The sequence below is a fragment of the Mustela lutreola genome, chromosome 10, assembly GCF_030435805.1.
Source record: "Mustela lutreola isolate mMusLut2 chromosome 10, mMusLut2.pri, whole genome shotgun sequence".
Taxonomy (NCBI): Eukaryota; Metazoa; Chordata; class Mammalia; order Carnivora; family Mustelidae; genus Mustela; species Mustela lutreola.
Window position 1 is genome coordinate 29,301,068 of NC_081299.1, and position 17,622 is coordinate 29,318,689.

Here is a 17,622-nt window from a genome sequence, read left to right on the forward strand (position 1 = left end):
GAGAAGCAGGCTCCCAGATGAGCAAGGAGTTTGATGCGGGACTTGATTACAGGACTCTGGGATCATGACCGGAACCGAAGGCAAACGCTTGACTGAGCAACCCAGGCATCCTGGAAAGAGCAGAAGTGTTATCCTTAACTTAACTGGTGCTATCTTCTCTCTCAGTGAAGGCCGTTGACACTGATGTCCTTGATGTGATAGGCCTTCAAGTACTGGCTCTCTCATTGGGAGGTTCCTTCTGGGATCTCTATCCTGAATAGTCTCCTGACATGAGTAAGGTGCCCTCTGGCTGACCTCTTATAACCCCCCTTCCGCCCCAGGACCTCTACTGATGGAGTCCCCTTGCCTAGCCCATAGAGTGTCTCCATCACCTAAGAAGACCTAAGCCCCCTATCCGCCCTAGCATTCACTTCCCTTGTGAGATATTTGCGTGTCCTCGCCATGCTACCACAAAATGTGCAGGCTGACCGTCCTTTGACCTACCTTTGGCCTCACACATGACTCCAACGACCACTTTCAGAATCTTCCAGGCAGCAGTTTTTGCATTCGTGTACATTCCAGGGGATGCGTGCCAAGCCCTCCAAGAGCTCTCCCACCGCGCTCCTCTCCCGGGCATCACCGGGTAGGCTTGGAAGTTTCTACAGCTTGGCAGTCATCCGGCTGGAGAGTGAAATGCCTGTTTGCACTTTTGTTGGCACCTCAGGCTCTGAGTAATTCTCTTGGAATTACTGTCACTTGGCTTTGGGTAAGGGGAACACTTGCGCTTCTCATCTTTACCGAGGGGCAGGGAAGGGAATGGCGCGGCTCTTCTCACAAAGCCAGCCGCTCGATATTCCTCCAAATTCTTTCCTTCAAGGAGCTCCAGTTTTTCCATCTGCATGGCTGGAGATGGACAATAGGGAAAAGACTGGGGACCAGCTCAGCCCTCTTTCAGGAAACTGCGGGCAGGGCACGTGGCAGCTGCAGTTCCCATCTTCAGTGCTTTGGTCAGCATTTCGAGACAGCTGGAAGGTAAGTTCTGCACCCTAGGTCAGTTACGTTATTGCTTTCATTGATGAGAGTCATCGGTTTAATCCCTAGACTTGAGAATTCGTTCATCCCATTTCCCTCATGTCACAGACGACTGCCTGAGGTCCAGAAAGAGGAAGAAGTTGACCAAACATGGGTCAGGACAGATCTAGGACTACCCCAAGACCCTGACCTGAGACCTGTGTTCTACCAGCTTCTTTTCCCTGCTCATTGCCACTAGACCAGTGAGTCACCTCTCTGTGGAAGGGGTGTCCAGAATGATCTTCGGTTTACTCAAAGTCAAGACTTCTGGAAAAGCCCAAGGCCTGGAGCTATGGAGCCGACTTTGGGGAGACTGGGGGGCAGGGAGTGGATCTCTGGCTCCAGGAAAGGGAGCAAAAAGCTAATGCCAGGCAGGTCAAGAGCCCTGAAGGAAAAATGTGACAGTAATTAAGGAGGAAGCTGGCCTTCTCGTCCTGGGTCATGACCACTCCCTACAGTCTCTGTCGAGGTCACTTGAAGCGGAAGATTGTATCCGGCCAGAGACTGGAGGCACAAACCCAGTAAAGTGTTCAGGACAGCTTTATTTAATTCCCCGTCCATATGGAAATGCCCTCCACTGAATGGTATGGAAGCCACAATTGCATTAGCCGTCTGGAGCTCCCATAAGCTCAATCAAGCCATAATCAAGGATCTTCTGTGATTGTCCATTATCTGCCTCTCAGCCAGAGAGGCACGTTCTTGGGGGAAAGTGATCAGAGAGCTGCGTTCCTAGTACTAATTACATGCTAGCCTGCATCTGTGTCCCTCCCGTGGCTGTCAGGAGTTATTGTGGATGGCCCGGGGACATCACACCCGCTTCTGTGCAGGTGACCCTGAGCAGGATCGGAGCCCAGAATAGAGTCTACACAGCAGCTCAGTCTGAATATGGTTTACCAGGCAGACAAGGTCTCGCTGGTTTAAATGTGGCTGTATGTTCTACATTTGAAAGCACTCCCGGTGCTCAGGAAGGGGCTACTGCTGGGTCAGCAGATAATTCACAGCAGGAGCCCAGAGAACATCTGGAGACACAGCAAAAACAACCAGATGGGCACCTCATGGGAAAGTCAAGGATGGAGAGGAGGCAGAAACACCAGCCGCCCTGGGCAAACAAAAGGCCATCCTTTGGGGATAGGGACAGGGGCGAATGGAGACTAAGCCCCGACGCCATCTGACTTCAGCTGACTTCTAGCAACATTCTCACACTTGCTGCATCATCCAAATGGGCTCCTTTGGTCCTGCACTTTCCCACCTCTCTGCCTGGTTGCTCTCTTGGCCTCTACTCAGCAATCCTTTATTTGGATTCACTTGAAGGTCTAGCTTCTAAAGCCAGGCTGCTATAAAGCCTTCCATGTTCACCCAAGCTCGTGTGGTCTTTCCCTCTGCTTCACTTTTTTTTTTTTTTTCTTTTTTTTTTAAGACACAAAGTGTTACAGACACGGCTGATGTCCTCTTAGCATAGCTATTAGGAGAACATAAAGCTAATAAGTGACCCTGGAGCTACATTCTCTGGGTTTAAATCCCAGTTCTGCCGCTAATTAGCCAGGTGTTCATGACCAAGTTGCTTAACCCTTCTGTGCCTCAGTTTCCAAATCTGTAACATGGATGTGGAATGTGGTCATGAAAATTTAGCAAGTTAACAGATGTAAGGGTCTTAGGAAATGCTTGATGGCCACAGTCAATATTCAATAAACACCAGCTGTTCCCTGTCTTCCATCCCTAGACCTATTTCTCAATGCTCCTTTCCCGCCCCTAATGTAGTCAACCGTATCATGGATTGAGTAGACACGCTCTTAGTCCCTGCTTGATACTTCTACTTCTGTATGTATATATCCATGAAAATATATAGTGTTTTTTGTGTGTGTGCTCTTTTAATTCATATAATAGCATATTGGTTAGTATCCTGTGAGTTGCACATAGAGAAAGCCCAGCTCTAACTGAGGATTTCCTATCTCCTGTAACTGAAATGTTTAGCTGCAAGGAGGATTTCAAGGTTGATTTGATTTAGCAATTCAACAGTGTCATCAAGGACCCAATCTCTTTTGTCTTTTGTCTCCTGGCTCTTCTTGCTCTAGCTTCAGGTTCATCCCAGGGCCGACTCCTCCTCCTCCTCCTCCTCCTCACAATGAGATGACTGCCATCCACTCTGGGATGGTCTGCCTCCTTGTCGGCATCCAGGGAGAGAGGGGGTCAGTCAGGAAGTGCTTTCAGATGAGGAAGCTTCTTCCCCAGGAGCCCCAACAAACTTCTGCTCATTTCTCATGGCCGAAAATGGTCCATGCCGCTGGCCCTGCACAAGATGTTATAGCCACGGGGTGGGATTATATCCATCAGCCTTGGCCCAGGACATATCCTGCACTGTAAGAGGAGGATAGAGTCAGTCTCTTTCAAAGCACACAGCCTGCACAGTTGCTGTGGATATCTATACAAAATTATATCCAGAGAAGGGAAAGGTGCAGGGGTGGCAACAAGGCCCTCTACAAATGGTATCTGACACTTGCTAGCCAAGTGTATGTGGTACCGCATCTTGCTTTTCTCACTCAGGGTTTTGTTTTTGAGATGCACCCATTTGATACAAAGAGATCTAGTTCATTCTTTAATGCTATCATATGAGTAAGCCACCAGTACTTGGCCATTTTCCCATTGATGGATATTTTAGTGGTTGCCACTGCAAACACGAGCATGCGTTTTCTTATGGACCATCCCAATCATCTCTGTGTCTGCCTCTGGCTCCTTCTCTGGTGGTCGAGCCCACGGGAGAGCTCAACCAGCATTTATGAAATGGATGAACACATGAATGTATGCATGAATGAGTGAATACTTACTTCTCGTTTCCCCAACTGTCAGCTATTGAAATAGTCATTACAGGTTGTGGTCATGGAACCCTGCAATGCTAGAGTTCAAACGGGAGCTTTAATTTCCAGAGGAGAAACAAAAGTTCAGAGAGGGGAAATGGCTGGCCTGAAGATACCCTGCACGGTCTGGGTCAGAACTGGGACTCGAACCCTAGGCCACTGACTCCGGCCAGGCTCTTCACTCCAGTCTATCCCCTTCTCCCTCCCCAGGCCGCTCAGTTGCCCCTTTATCCAGCTTCTTCTACTCTTTATGATCTGTTCCACAATATCACCTGTGAATTGAGTGTAGCTGTGTGTGTGTGTTTCTCTCCCTGACAAGTGTGGAAGCTCTCACAGGCAAGGCTCAGTCTGATAGATCTGTATCAGCCAAAAACAAGGCAGAGTCTAAATATACCCCAGGCTTTCCTCAACAAAACCCCTCCTGAAGGACAATGGCACAGAGTCACAGAACCTCTGGCAAGAGGAGCCACCAAAGATGTTCTAGTCCAATTCCCTGCTAAGGATTACAGCACATGCCTTCTAGCTCCTTCTTGGCCACTCCAGCAATAAGGCACTTATAACCTCCCCCAGTAACCACTGTGTTTTTAGATAGATCTGTTCAAAACTTCACCTGCCTCTAACAGCTACCTAGGACTGTCACCCAGCCTTTTGGAGCCATTGGGAATAAAGCCAAATCCATTTCCTCTGTGTAAGTCTTTCAGATACTGGAGGGAGCCCGAACCTGCTCTTCCTCAGGGGAAGAAAATCCCCAGTTCCAAAATCCAGCCCACATAGAATGGGTTCTACACACACACACACACACACACACAACCACTTTGGTTTGATGGTGTTCTTTTTTTTTTTTTTTTTTTTTTTAAAGATTTTATTTGTTTATTTGACAGACAGAGATCACAAGTAGGCAGAGAGGCAGGCAGAGAGAGAGAGAGGAGGAAGCAGACTCCCTGCTGAGCAGAGAGCCCGATGTGGGACTCGATCCCAGGACCCTGAGATCATGACCTGAGCCGAAGGCAGTGGCTTAACCCACTGAGCCACCCAGGCGCCCGATGGTGTTCTTGATAGATGGGTGTCCAGGCACCAGGACAGGACCCCCTCCCAGTGACCTGAATAACTTGTACTCATCCTTGTGTATCCCCAGCCATCACATCCGCTGGGGAATCTTTTTTGAATTCCCAAGTCTGGGTTAGGTGCTCTTATAGGTACCCTCCCAGGATCCTGCAATGAATCATTCCTATCCTAGTAATCATCACCCCACATTCCACAGTCTGTGTTCTTGTGTATGCCCCTCATGATTGGGATCTCCATGATGGTGAGAATAAAGTCTATTGTGTCTACCACTTCATCCCCAGAACCCAGCACATTGCTTGGCAACCTGAATTCACTCAATGCATATTTATTAAATAAATTAATGAGAGAGATCATTTTAAAATGGAAGAGAGAGTGAAAGAAAAAAATAAACAAAGAAATCATTTGCAAAGGGGAGTAGGAAAAAAAATTAAAAAGGAAAAGAAAAAAATATGATTTGATTTGTGAAAAAGCAAGGAATCATCCCTTCCCTGCCTCCAACCTCAGTCTGCCTAGCCATGAAGTCTGAAATTCGTTTGGCTTGAAGGCATTCCACAGTCTCTCATACTGTCAGCTGCTCCTGAACTTACAGACAATTCACTCCCAGAGGCCTTTCCCTGGAACAGCTGATCTTTTCACTTGCTGCTGGGAAAGCCAGAGCAAGAGTAAGACAAAGAGTGGTGGGAGGTGTGTTGATATGCTAGGTGTATAGGAAGCCATAAGATAACAGGGAGCATTGACCCAGAGCACTGATTTTACTTGAAAATTTGGATGGAGAGGAGGGGGAACAATATGAAACAATTTTAATATTAAAATAAAATTTTATATATAGAGAGTAGAATACAAAATCGGTATTCCTTTTAAAGTTAAAACATAAAACCTCAAGGAAATTTCATGTACAAGATGAAACCCCAATTCATTCATTCATTCATTCATTCATTCAATTTTCTGTAAAATTCCTCTATGCCAGACACTGGAGATTTAGCAGTGAGCAAAGCAAATAAAAGTCATTGCTTCATGGAGCTTACATTTTAGTGATGGGAGATAGACAACAAAAAAATTCAAAAAATATATGGTATGTTAGATGCTAAGAGGTATGAAGAAAAATAAACCATGGAAGGAAAGGGAATGGGAACATTAGCAGAAATGTGTGAATGAGTGTGCATGGGAGATGACATTTGGGGAATACACAAGGAAGGGAGGAAAGCACCGGAGGTGTATAAGGGAGGAGCAAGGCTGCGGAGGAGTGAAGAGGAGGTCAGCTTAAACCTGGTAAGTTTCACGGAATGGGGAAAGTCCAGGTGGGATCCAGAAAATGTGGGAAAATATGGAGGTCAGGAAACAAGTGAAGGTTGAGTTTGAGATAGAAATTTGGGGGTGCCTGAGTGGCTCAATGGGTTAAGCCTCTGCCTTTGGCTCAGGTCATGATCCCAGGGTCCTGGGATCGAGTTCTCTGCTTAGCGGGGAGCCTGCCTCCCTCTTTCTCTCTGCCTGTTTCTCCATCTATTTGTGATCTCTCTCTCCTTGTCAAATAAATAAATAAAATCTTTTTTTTTTTTTTAAAAGAAATTTGAAGTTGTCAGCAGAGAGGATACAACTAAACCACAAGAGTAAGTGAGCTTTTTAAAATAATCAATCTCTATTGGGTGCTTGGGTGGCTCAGTCAGTGAAACATTGCTCTTTGGCTTAGGTCATGATCCCAGGGCCCTGGGATCAAGTCCTGTGTTGGACTCTGTGCTCAGTGGGGAGTTGGCTTGAGGATTATCCCTCTCCCTCTGCTCTGCCCCCCTTCTCACATTTTCTCTCTCAAATTGATAAATAAATCTATATAATAAATATATAAACTACCTATCTATCCACTGGGTCTGGCACATGCCTATGTTTTCTTGGTCTAATAACTGGCTGGAGTATTAGGTTTAAGAGCTTAGGTTCTGGCATCAGACTACCTGGATCCAAGATCCTGCTCAGCCTTTACTAACGAGATGAATTTGAGCACGTTAACTTCACTCCTCTGTGCCTCCATTCACCTATCTATAATAATTATACATGTTATATAGAGTTGTTGTAAGGATTTGATTAGTAAATTCATTTTAGGTAATTAGAAAAGTATCTGGCTCTGCAAATGTTAGTGTTGCTATCATGGTTATGATTGTGATTGTGATTATTGGGTGTTTACCTGGGAGCAAATGTTTTCCAGGTTGCCCAGTCCCTGCAGAACCATTTGGTTTATTTAAATTGCCTGCCAGGTCCTTGTGACAGCTGATGTGGAAAGAGGAAAAGGACAGAGATTGAGGGTTGATTTTAATTGGTGGGGGCCAAAACAAGAACCTATTCTCAACCTTGAGACTTCATCCATTTAGGAATGTTTTGGTATATGGTGTGAGGCAGGGAACCAACTTAATGTGTTTCCCAAAGGGCATGGCAGTCATCACAACATCACACACGGAATCATCCATATTTCTTCACTGTTTTTAAATGTCACTTTTGTAATACCTGCATATTTTTTATATACTTAAGCTCATAACTGGATTGTCTGCTCATTTCTATTGATCTGTTTATGGACTCCTGCAACAGTAGTACAACTCCATGAGGAAAGGGATGTTATTTGATACCATCACTGTATTCACAGAGTAGGTATTCAAATATTCATTGAGATAAATACATTATTATTAATACACTATTATACTTCTAGAATTTTAAAATACATTTGCTTGGGAAAGTCCACCTTTTTAATTCTACTTTTACAAAACACTCTGGGCTAGATTTGTGCTTTTATTCCCCTGAAAGGAACCAAGAGTGAGGAAGGGGAATCAGCAGAAGATGAGGCCAGAGAGGTAGCAGGGGAAAAGTTATAAAGGGTCTTGTACCCAAGTCAAGAAGGTTAGATTCCACTCTCTAAGGCATCAAACAGTTGTAGGCAGAATAGAAATGGTCAGATAGATGAGTTCAGTAGATCCCTCTGTGGGCCCTGGGATGGGTGAATTTCAGGAGGCAAGACTAGAGATAGAGTGCAGGAAGTGTTGCTAAATGGACTTGAGAGTCACTTAGAAGGTAGAATCAACAGGCTACAAAATCTGATCTAGTTAGGGAGATGGAGGAAAGGTGGAAGGAAATGAGGATGATCTTCAGTTGTTTGGCTTGGGTGACTGGGTGAAGAGTGTCACCCCTTATGCACTAGGGACTGGAGAAGGACTGGGCTGGGTAAATGCACAGTTCTGCTGTGAACGTGGTAAGTTCAAGGCATCCATGGGTCTTGTTTAGAATGCAGTTTAGAATATAGACAAGAAAGCTGGAGATAAGGTGTTTTCAGGTCATTAGAAGTTGAAAACCTACATGAGATGACACAGCCAGGACCATGTGCTGTCCAAAGATTAACGGTGTGGAGACCATTTAAAAAAAATGTTTTTTGAGTGCTCACTAGCAACAGAACTAAGTGCTTCATATTTGTCCTATTAATTATCATAGGTACTGTTGTTACTTTTGTTTTGGTAATGAAGAAACTGAAGTTGAGTTTAAATAACTTTCCCGGTGTCACACAGCTAATAAGAAGACAGGTCTGTTTCAACATAAAGTTCATGCTCTCAACCACTAGAGCTAGTCTTTTACTGAAGACAGCATCCCACAGACCTATTCTCACCCCAGCTCTTGGCCTCCAGCTGCTGTTTCACTGGGTCTGCAGCAGTGGATTTATTTCATAGGTGTGGAGATGAACTCCCAGCCCAAGGGGGAGCTACTCCTACCCCTTATTTAAGCAGTCATAGACCCAAAGTCTTGAAGTCAACAGAAAGTTGCTGTGTGATCCAAACCAATTCACAGGGCTCTGGGGAGGAAGCGGTTTCCTTACCAGCTAGCTCTCTGCCTCATCACCCTTAAGCAGCTTGGGCCTCTTGGAGCTCTTCAGAAACAAGAGCTGGTCAGAAGGGGACAGACAGTCTAGAGAGTCACCCTCTTCTCACACTGACCCTCAGCCACCTGCCTCACAAATGTTAGAGAATTAGCCCCAAGCATCCAACCTATTTTCTCTTGCATTATATTTAATAAATGCAAATGCATGATTAATATTTTCCTCTACTGATTCTGATTTCATTCTGTTAGTGATTATACTGATGGCAACAGTTGAGGGGATTAAAAATCCCATTTAATTCGTGTTAGATTTTTTTTTTTAACTTTGCTGATAAATTTTAAATGTCAAGTGTTTTGGCGTCTTCCACAAGCTGCAGAGGCCAAATGAGGAGGGCAACAGTAGCAGGGAGCTTGGAAATAGCTCAGAGAAAGTAGGAACTCAACCAGATGACCCATCTCTCACCCAATCCATGAACACAGAGCACAGAGCTTGACTTGGGACAGTGCTCAGCTAGCCATGGCTCCCGAAGCCCTAATGTTAACCATATCTTTTCCACTTAATGATTCACAATAATGAAGGCACTAGGGAGACTTTGCAATATAAAGAAACTCCCTAGAGAACCCTCTCGTAAGGCAAATAGTCACCCCTTGGTTGATCTTTTTTATGAGTTTAGTGTGCTTTTTTACAACTGAGTAAAGCAGTGCAGGTAGATAAAACCCCACAATTTTCTCAGTCACTTCCACACCCTTCCCTTTCCACCCCAAATTCTACCTGTTTCTCACCATATGATGAAAATTCTTTGAGATGAGCTCAGACCCTCCACATACTTCCCAAATGGCCCCACTCTGGAGTTCTACTATTGAGGGTCAATATAACAAGTGAGTACCTGAGAAATTAGTTTTGTTTTCTTTTTTTACTTGCACACAGATCCAGAGCGCAGCCCCTGTTCATTGTACTGATGATGGATCCACCCAGAGAAAAGGTGATTTGCCAAAACACATGCTAATTCAGACTCATTCAGCCCCAAAGTGGGCCCCCCCCCCGAAAGAGTGGGTCTGAATTAGTGGAGTCCCACCTCAGAGCTTCCCCTGCTTCCTAGTATCGTCTTCCTTCTTCAGCCACTGGGATAGCCCTGCTTGTTTCCTGAGGCTTTTTGCTGCCCACTCTCAGTGTCCATGGCTTATGGGCTGTGGGCTGCCAGTCACTCGGGACACAGCCCATTGAGGGGGTGAAGTGGTTCCATCAATTGTCACTAACAATGCTCTGGGGCTAAAATTTCCATAATCAGACCTTGACCCTCCTCCCAATTAAAGACCTCCCACTCCCCTGAATACCAGGAGCCTTTTGTAGTAGGTCTTCTTCCACCAGCATCATCCCCGATTTTGTCATATTTCATACCGCGATTCATTGCTCACGGGGTCTGGTCCCCAGTATTGTACTGGAAGTCCCTTGGGGCGAAAGTGTGTTTTCTCCTCTCTTCCCTACTTTCTATACAACACCCCTCTTATCACCACATTTTGCTGTTTGGGACTTCAGCACACAACACAGTCACCTGTATAGATTAAACAAACAAATATGATCAGACTTCGTTCCAGACCACTGAGCTAGAATTTCCCCAGGTAAGACAGGCACCCTTCTTACAGAGAGCTCCCCAGGGGATTCTGATGCAACCTTTAGGTGAAGAAACTTTACCCTGGAGCATGACGGGCTCAGAAAGAAGGAAAAAAGAGGAAGACGAAGAGAAAAAGAAGATACACAAAATAACCTAGACGAAATGAGTCTTAATCTCCGCATGCTCCCGACTTTATTTCACATGCCTGTCCTTGATCAGGTGTAGGATCTGCTTCTTCTCTTGTCCCTTGACCACTCATTCTCTACAAAAATCCAAGAATCTCTGCTGGACACAAACTGGAGCATGTCATTGCTCCCCTTAAGCCCACTCAATGGTGGCCATTGCATTCAGAATGAAATATTCCTTTCCACGACCTTACTAAGTTCTTACCATGGTCTTACCACTTAGATGGCCCCCACCCATGGCATCAACGTCATCATATACCATTCTCCCCCTTTCTTACTATGCTCCAGCCACAGCAGCCCAGGTAGTCCTTGAACCTGCTATTCTTTGTAGTGTGCCTTGTGCTTCCTATGCAGTCTTAGAGCACTTGCTTTGGAATTTTCTGTCCCTAGTTATTCACACCATCAGTTCCTGCTCATATTCCAGTAGCGGCTTTAATTCCATCTTCTCAGGTAGGGTCTCCACCCCCTACTAGAGAAGCAAGCCTCCCACTAGCTATCACAATACCCTGTTCTACTGCCTCCATAACACTTCTCACTTTCTGAAACTATCTTACTTATTGAGTTGTTTGTTATTTGTCTGTAACTATCTGTCTCCCATCAACAAGGGGTAAGTTCTAGGAGAGCAGATAGCTTACCTGTCACATGCATTGTTATATTCCATTGGATGCCTTGCACAATGCCAGGCACATGGGTAGGGGCTTGATAAAATGCTGCTTGGATGAATGATTTACGTAGTTCTTATTGTTAAATATGACCTACTTTACAATATTTCATTCAATAATGCTTCCAGGGACTTATGGTGAAAAGTGGAATTTTTTTCATATTTAAATTGCGAGGGAAAAAACACATAATTTTGCTAATTTCAACTGTATATGTTGTTAACCAATATTTCTAAGTAGAAGTCCTAACTTTAATTAGTAGACAAACCTGTCTATAATTAGTATATCAATTATATGCAGATTAAACTGCCAATATCCTTGAATACATTTCGTCCCCTTCAGCAACTGAAACTTTCTGGCCCCACCATGTAATTTTATTTATGGGACTATTTTGTTTAACAGCCTCTTAATTCATAAAGAGTGTAAAAATAAATATCAGCCTTGCACCAGATAAATTATCACACACCCCAAATCACTGAAAACCCAGTTATTAAGTGGTAGAATCACCTCTGTACATGCAACAAGTGAGGGACAGATTAGCCACGAGGCCAAATCACACATCAGAACATAAAGCTGTTTTGAGGCCATCATTTTAATCTTGAAAACTTCTAGCACCTTCTTGAGATATTGGGGGTAGCATTGAGAATGACTTCTTAAAGAATGACATCAAATCATGAGGAGGGAGATAACCTGAATTTAAGTTCAGCTCTCACCAACTGGAACAAACCTCCTAGCTCTGGAGGGCCAGGGATTAACCGAAGATAATCCTTGGAGCTTGCAGACCTCCAAACCTGGAGGAGTGAGCAATGGGCAAAGAGAAGAAAGTGATTTCCCAAAGAGAGTCCAAATCAGAGGGCATCATGACATAACTTTATGTCAAAGGGATACTTGATGTTTATAGCAATATTATTCACGTTAGCCAAGAAGTGGAAGCAACCCAGATGTCCATCAGCGGATAAATGGACAAGCAAAATTTTGGTATACATACAATGGAATATTATTTGGCTTTAAAAAGGAAGGAAATTCTGGAACGTGCTATGATATGGGTGAATCTTGAGGACATTATGCTAAATGAAATATGCTAGTCACAAAAATACTGCATAATTCCTCTTATATGAGGTATCTAAAATTGTCAAATTCATAGAAACAGAAAGTACAATGGTAGTTGCCAAGAGCTGAGGAGTTAGGAAAATGAGGAGCTAATGTTTAATGGGTATAGAGTTTCAATTCTTCAAGATGAAAAAGTTCTGGAGATCTGTTGCATTCACAACAGTGTGAATGTCCTTAACGCTAGTGAACTGCACACTTAAAAAAGTAGAGACAGTAAATTTTATATTATGGGTTTGTTTTTTTTTTAACCACAATTAAATAAAAAAATAATTATATGTTGCGAGTAACTTTAAATATAAGGAAAACCAGGGGCACCGGGGTGGGTCAGTGGGTTAAAGCCTCTGCCTTCGGCTCTGGTCATGATCCCAAGGTCCTGGGGTGGAGCCCCACATCGGGCTCTCTGCTCAGCAGGGAGCCTGCTTCCTCCTCTCTCTCTCTGCCTGCCTGTGATCTCTGTCAAATAAATAAATAAAATTTAAAAAAAAAAATAAGGAAAACCAACCATAACAAATCAGTACACTGGGCACTATCGTAAAACTATTTAGATTTTTCAACTTCCAGGAGAAATATTTGTTCTTTTGATTCCTACCAATACTTTAGTTATGACAGCTTTTCTCAACCTAATGGTTTGGTCACATAGTTGGCAGAAGTTGTTCGCATCTGGGGTCCCAAAATCCTATTGGAAAAGCTTAGAGACATTGTGTTTGTACTTATTTTGTGTGTGTCCAAGAAAATTCTTGATTTTAAAAAGCCTACAAGAGGTGCCTGGGTGGCTCAGTGGGTTAAAGCCTCTGCCTCCAGCTCAGGTCATGATCCCAGGGTTCTGGGATCGAGCCCCACATCGGGCTCTCTGCTCAGCAGGGAGCCTGCTTTCTCCTCTCTCTCTCTGCCTGCCTCTCTGCCTACTGGTGATCTCTGTCTGCCAAATAAATAAATAAATAAATAAATACCTACTAGTTTTTAAAAATGAAAAGAAAATGTAATAGCGTTAAAATTATGAAAACAAAACCTTACACACTCTCTCTCCCCCTATATGACAACTATTCCCAATTTGCGTATTAACCCTTCTGATCCTCATCCAAATGCAGACATGTTTTTATGTCATTGTGGTCATGGTGTGCATATCATTTTGCATGTGCGCTATTATGCTGAGACAGTTTTCTAACTTCTACATTTTCACTGAAACTGTCATTTTTAATTGCTGTGTGATACTCCATTGAGTTAATGTCCATAATGAACTTGGCTATTACACTATTTTTGAGCACTTGTTTCTGTTCTACCAATACAGATAAAACAGCCTGGATATTTAAGCTACTTTTAATGTGCTCAGTGTTTTAAATGATCATTGTCAGAGAACAAAATTACCATGTACACAGAGCTGAAAGGGCCAAGGGGGTAAAAACCCTGTTCCTCACTGAGGAAGACTGAACCTATATACTGAGCACCTCTTCATGCCCCAATTGTATCTTTCAGCAAGTTCATGACCCCACATCGTTCCAAGTAGGCTTTTCTGTGGCATTTATCCAAATGGCAGGAGCAACATGCTTCTGTTTAAATCACACATACAGGAATGTTTCAGTGTTCAATTAGTAAATTACTCAACTATGCTAGATTCTGGCTAACTCTGGGGACCAGAGGTTCCATTTGTAGTGCTTACTTAGCTATTTATTCCTTTTGGTACAAAGAGTCAATTTTATTCAATCACAATGAGGCTTTAGCATATGATGTTCCCCTCTGCCATGAAGCCTCCCTTACTGGGTTGACTCCTAATCATCTTTCACATCTCAGGACAAAATATCACTGCCTTACTGACCCAACCAGGTCAGTCTTCTCTCCCCCACTCCTGGTGACATGTTCTCATCATTTCCTGAACTGTCCCTTCCTTACACTGCTTGTAACCACATATACTAATGAAAGTATTTAATGTCTGTCTCCCCCTTGAGATGTAAGCTCTAGGAGGTCAGGGACTGTATCCGTTTTGCTTCCTGTATCCCAGTGTCTAGCTAGTGGATAGTAGGTGTTCAGTAATATTTGTTGAGTGGATTAAATGTCATCAGGGACAGCCATGAGCCATTAGGTCAAGAAAGGAGGAGAAAGGAGGAACCAAGAGTCAAGGTTTAGCAATCTGAACATGATCCACTTCTCCGCATTCAGGGAAAACTTTGGAATGATTTTAACAACCAATAAACCAAAAACTTCACCAAAACTTTTTTTTTTCCCCTAAAAGTAGTCTGGAGTGTTATTGCTCAGGTTTTCCTCTCTTCTCTACTTTTTCATGATGCAGAGATGCTAAAAATGCAAGATGTTGAAGGCACATGTCCACTTCTGTTTAACATTTATTTGTCAAATCTTCTTAAAGGATGGTACTCTCTCAGAAGGCAAGGTTTACTTCTTCCCTACCTCTTATTTCCACTACCAACAATGTTGAAGAGGTAATACATACTCAATAATCATTGCTTCTTTTATCCTAAAATTCATATGGAATCCCAGGAGACACCAAATAGCCAAAATAATGTTGAAAAAGAACAAAATTGGAGGTCTCACATTTCCTGATTTTAAAACTGACTACCAAGCTACAGTAATCAAAACAGTGTGGTACTGGCATAAAACAGACATACAGAACATTGGAATGGAATTGAAAGCCCAGAAATAAACCCTGGCATGAATGGTCAAATGATTTTCAACAAGGGTACTGAGACTAGTCAATGGAGAAAGCATCATCTCTTCAACCAGTGGTGTTGAAAAGGTTGGATACCCCCAAGCAAAGGAATGAAATTGGGCTTTTACCTGAGGCCGTCTTATGCAGAAAGTAACTCAAAATGGATTGAAGACCTAAACACAAGAACTAACACTGTAGAATTCCTAGAAGGGGAAAAGTTTCATGACATTGGATCTGGCCATGACACCAAAACACAGTCAACAAAAGAAAAACAAATAAATTGAACTTCATCAAAATCAAACACTTCCATTCCATCAAAAGATACAAGCAATGAAAGAAAAAGGGAACCCATGAAATGGAAGAAAATATTTGTAAGTCATATATCTGAAAAGGGTTAAAGTCCATAATATAAAGAACCCCTGCAACTCAACAACAATAAAATAAACAATCTTTCTAAAGGTTGTTTTTAAAATGTGTTTTTAAAATGATTTTAAAATGTGCAAAGGACTTCAACAGATATTTCTCCCAAGATCTATAATCGGCCAACAAGCACATGAAAGGATGTTCAACAACACTAATCAAGAGGGAAATGCAAATCAAAACCACAAGGAGATACCACTTAACATCCGTTAAGATGGCTACTATTAAAGACGAAACAAAACCCCAAAAAACAGAAAAACAAAAACCAAACAAACACCGAGAAGCTATCAAGTGTTGGAAAAGATGTGGAGAAACTAGAACACTTGGGTACTACTGGTGGAACTGTAAGAGGGTATGGCCACCGTGGAAAACATTAGGGCAGGCACGCAAAAACTTAAAAGGAGAATTAGCATATGATCCTGCAATCCTGATTCTGGGCGTACACTCAAAGGATTGAAAGCAGGGATGCAAACATGTATTTATACGCTCATGTTCACAGCAGCATTATTCACAAAAACGGAAAGTGGAAGCAAGACAACATCCATCGACAGATGCCTGGATAAACTAAACACAGTACACAGAAGCAATGCAATATTATTGTCGTAGAGAGGAAAGAAATTAACAACCACCACAACTGTCACTTTTGAGGGGACACTACTCAAGGACCTTTGATCTCACACCCAGCTCACCCCAGACTTATTTCTTCTTGCTGAGCTGCAGCCCCCAGTTCTAACCTGGCACCTCCCATGGCTGGGATCCTCTGACCTTTCATGTCCTGGCAATGACTTCTCCACATTTGGGCAGTGCCCGCCTGAATTTCTGACTCAGCCCTCGTCTCAGCAATTCTCTCAGGCAATTCTCTCTCCTTCAACTCCATGGCCAACGCTTCTGCTGCCCCTTCCCCATCCCAAGGAGCAACCCTCGCTTTTGAACAGTGACCATGCTGAAGGGGAACTAACCCTTGCAGCTCCCCAGCAGGTCCTGTCAATCTGATTTTGAAACGACAGAGGAGGCTGGCTGACGTGGCCCAGGGTGGCACTGGCCCACCAAGATCAAGGGAGGAGGAAAGGATCTTCTGAATGTGAGCACATTCACAGACCCAGAGGACAGAGAGGTATTTAAAGTAAACTGGAACAAACCCGCAACATCAGGTGCGTTCTGCCTTCAAAAATAGCTGGCAGTTAGAAAGGGTTATTTACATACTGATTTCATGCTAACTTTGTAATGGAATGTGCTGCCTGCTTGCCTGAGACCTAACAACTGTCATCATAATTTTTTCTAAAAATACAGTCAGAGAAAAACACTCAGTGAACCCTCCACTGGAAAGTGGCTGCGAAAGGCCCCAGATCCCAGACCTACTTGATAGACCACCGCCAAGGGTAGGCTTACTGAACAGCCGAAGTGGAGGGAACATTTCTCAGGCACAGCTGGCCCTTCGTCCTTCCAGCCAGCTTGCACTACCTATTATTTTATTATTTTTTTAAAATGTCATTCTAGAAAACCCTTCTTGTTCTAGGGTAAGGGAGATGCCTTCCCCTATAGAGCAGCCTTGATGGAAACTCCAGCTGGCCCCTGATCAGAAATACTGGATGACAGACACGTTGCCCGAGTCAGTCCACCAGCGCCAATGAGTGCCCGATTTTGGGGGCATTCCTCGCTCAGACTCAGCAACCCCCCGCCACCCTCTCCCTGCACACCCCCCCCCCCCGCCCTCTGAACCACCCCCCACAAGTCCTTGTCTATGGAGGCTACAGGACTAATGCTCAGCTGGGCTGTCATCACTCTCTAATGCAATATTAGCAATTTAAATGCCTCTTTGCCAGGCCTGGTGGATCTGATTTGGTTGTGATCCCCGGCATATGGATGGCATATTTGCTGCGAGCTGGGTGAGACAAGTCCCTGAAGGCCCGCCACCGGTCCCCACAGCCCCGTCCCGTCCCCAGCCTCTCCCCAGCAGGCAGGCAGTCGTGTGAGCAGTTACATCGGCCAGAGCCAGCCGTCACTGCTGCCCACTTTGTCTCCAGCCGGGCCCCCACGGCTGGGGACAAATCTTTCATTCATGAAGAGTAGCTTGTTAGGCCAACTCCGGGACTCTAAAGCCACTTAATTAAATTGTGGAAAGTCGCTTGGCCCTGGTGGGAAATTTGCACATAAAGGCGGGGTGTCTGG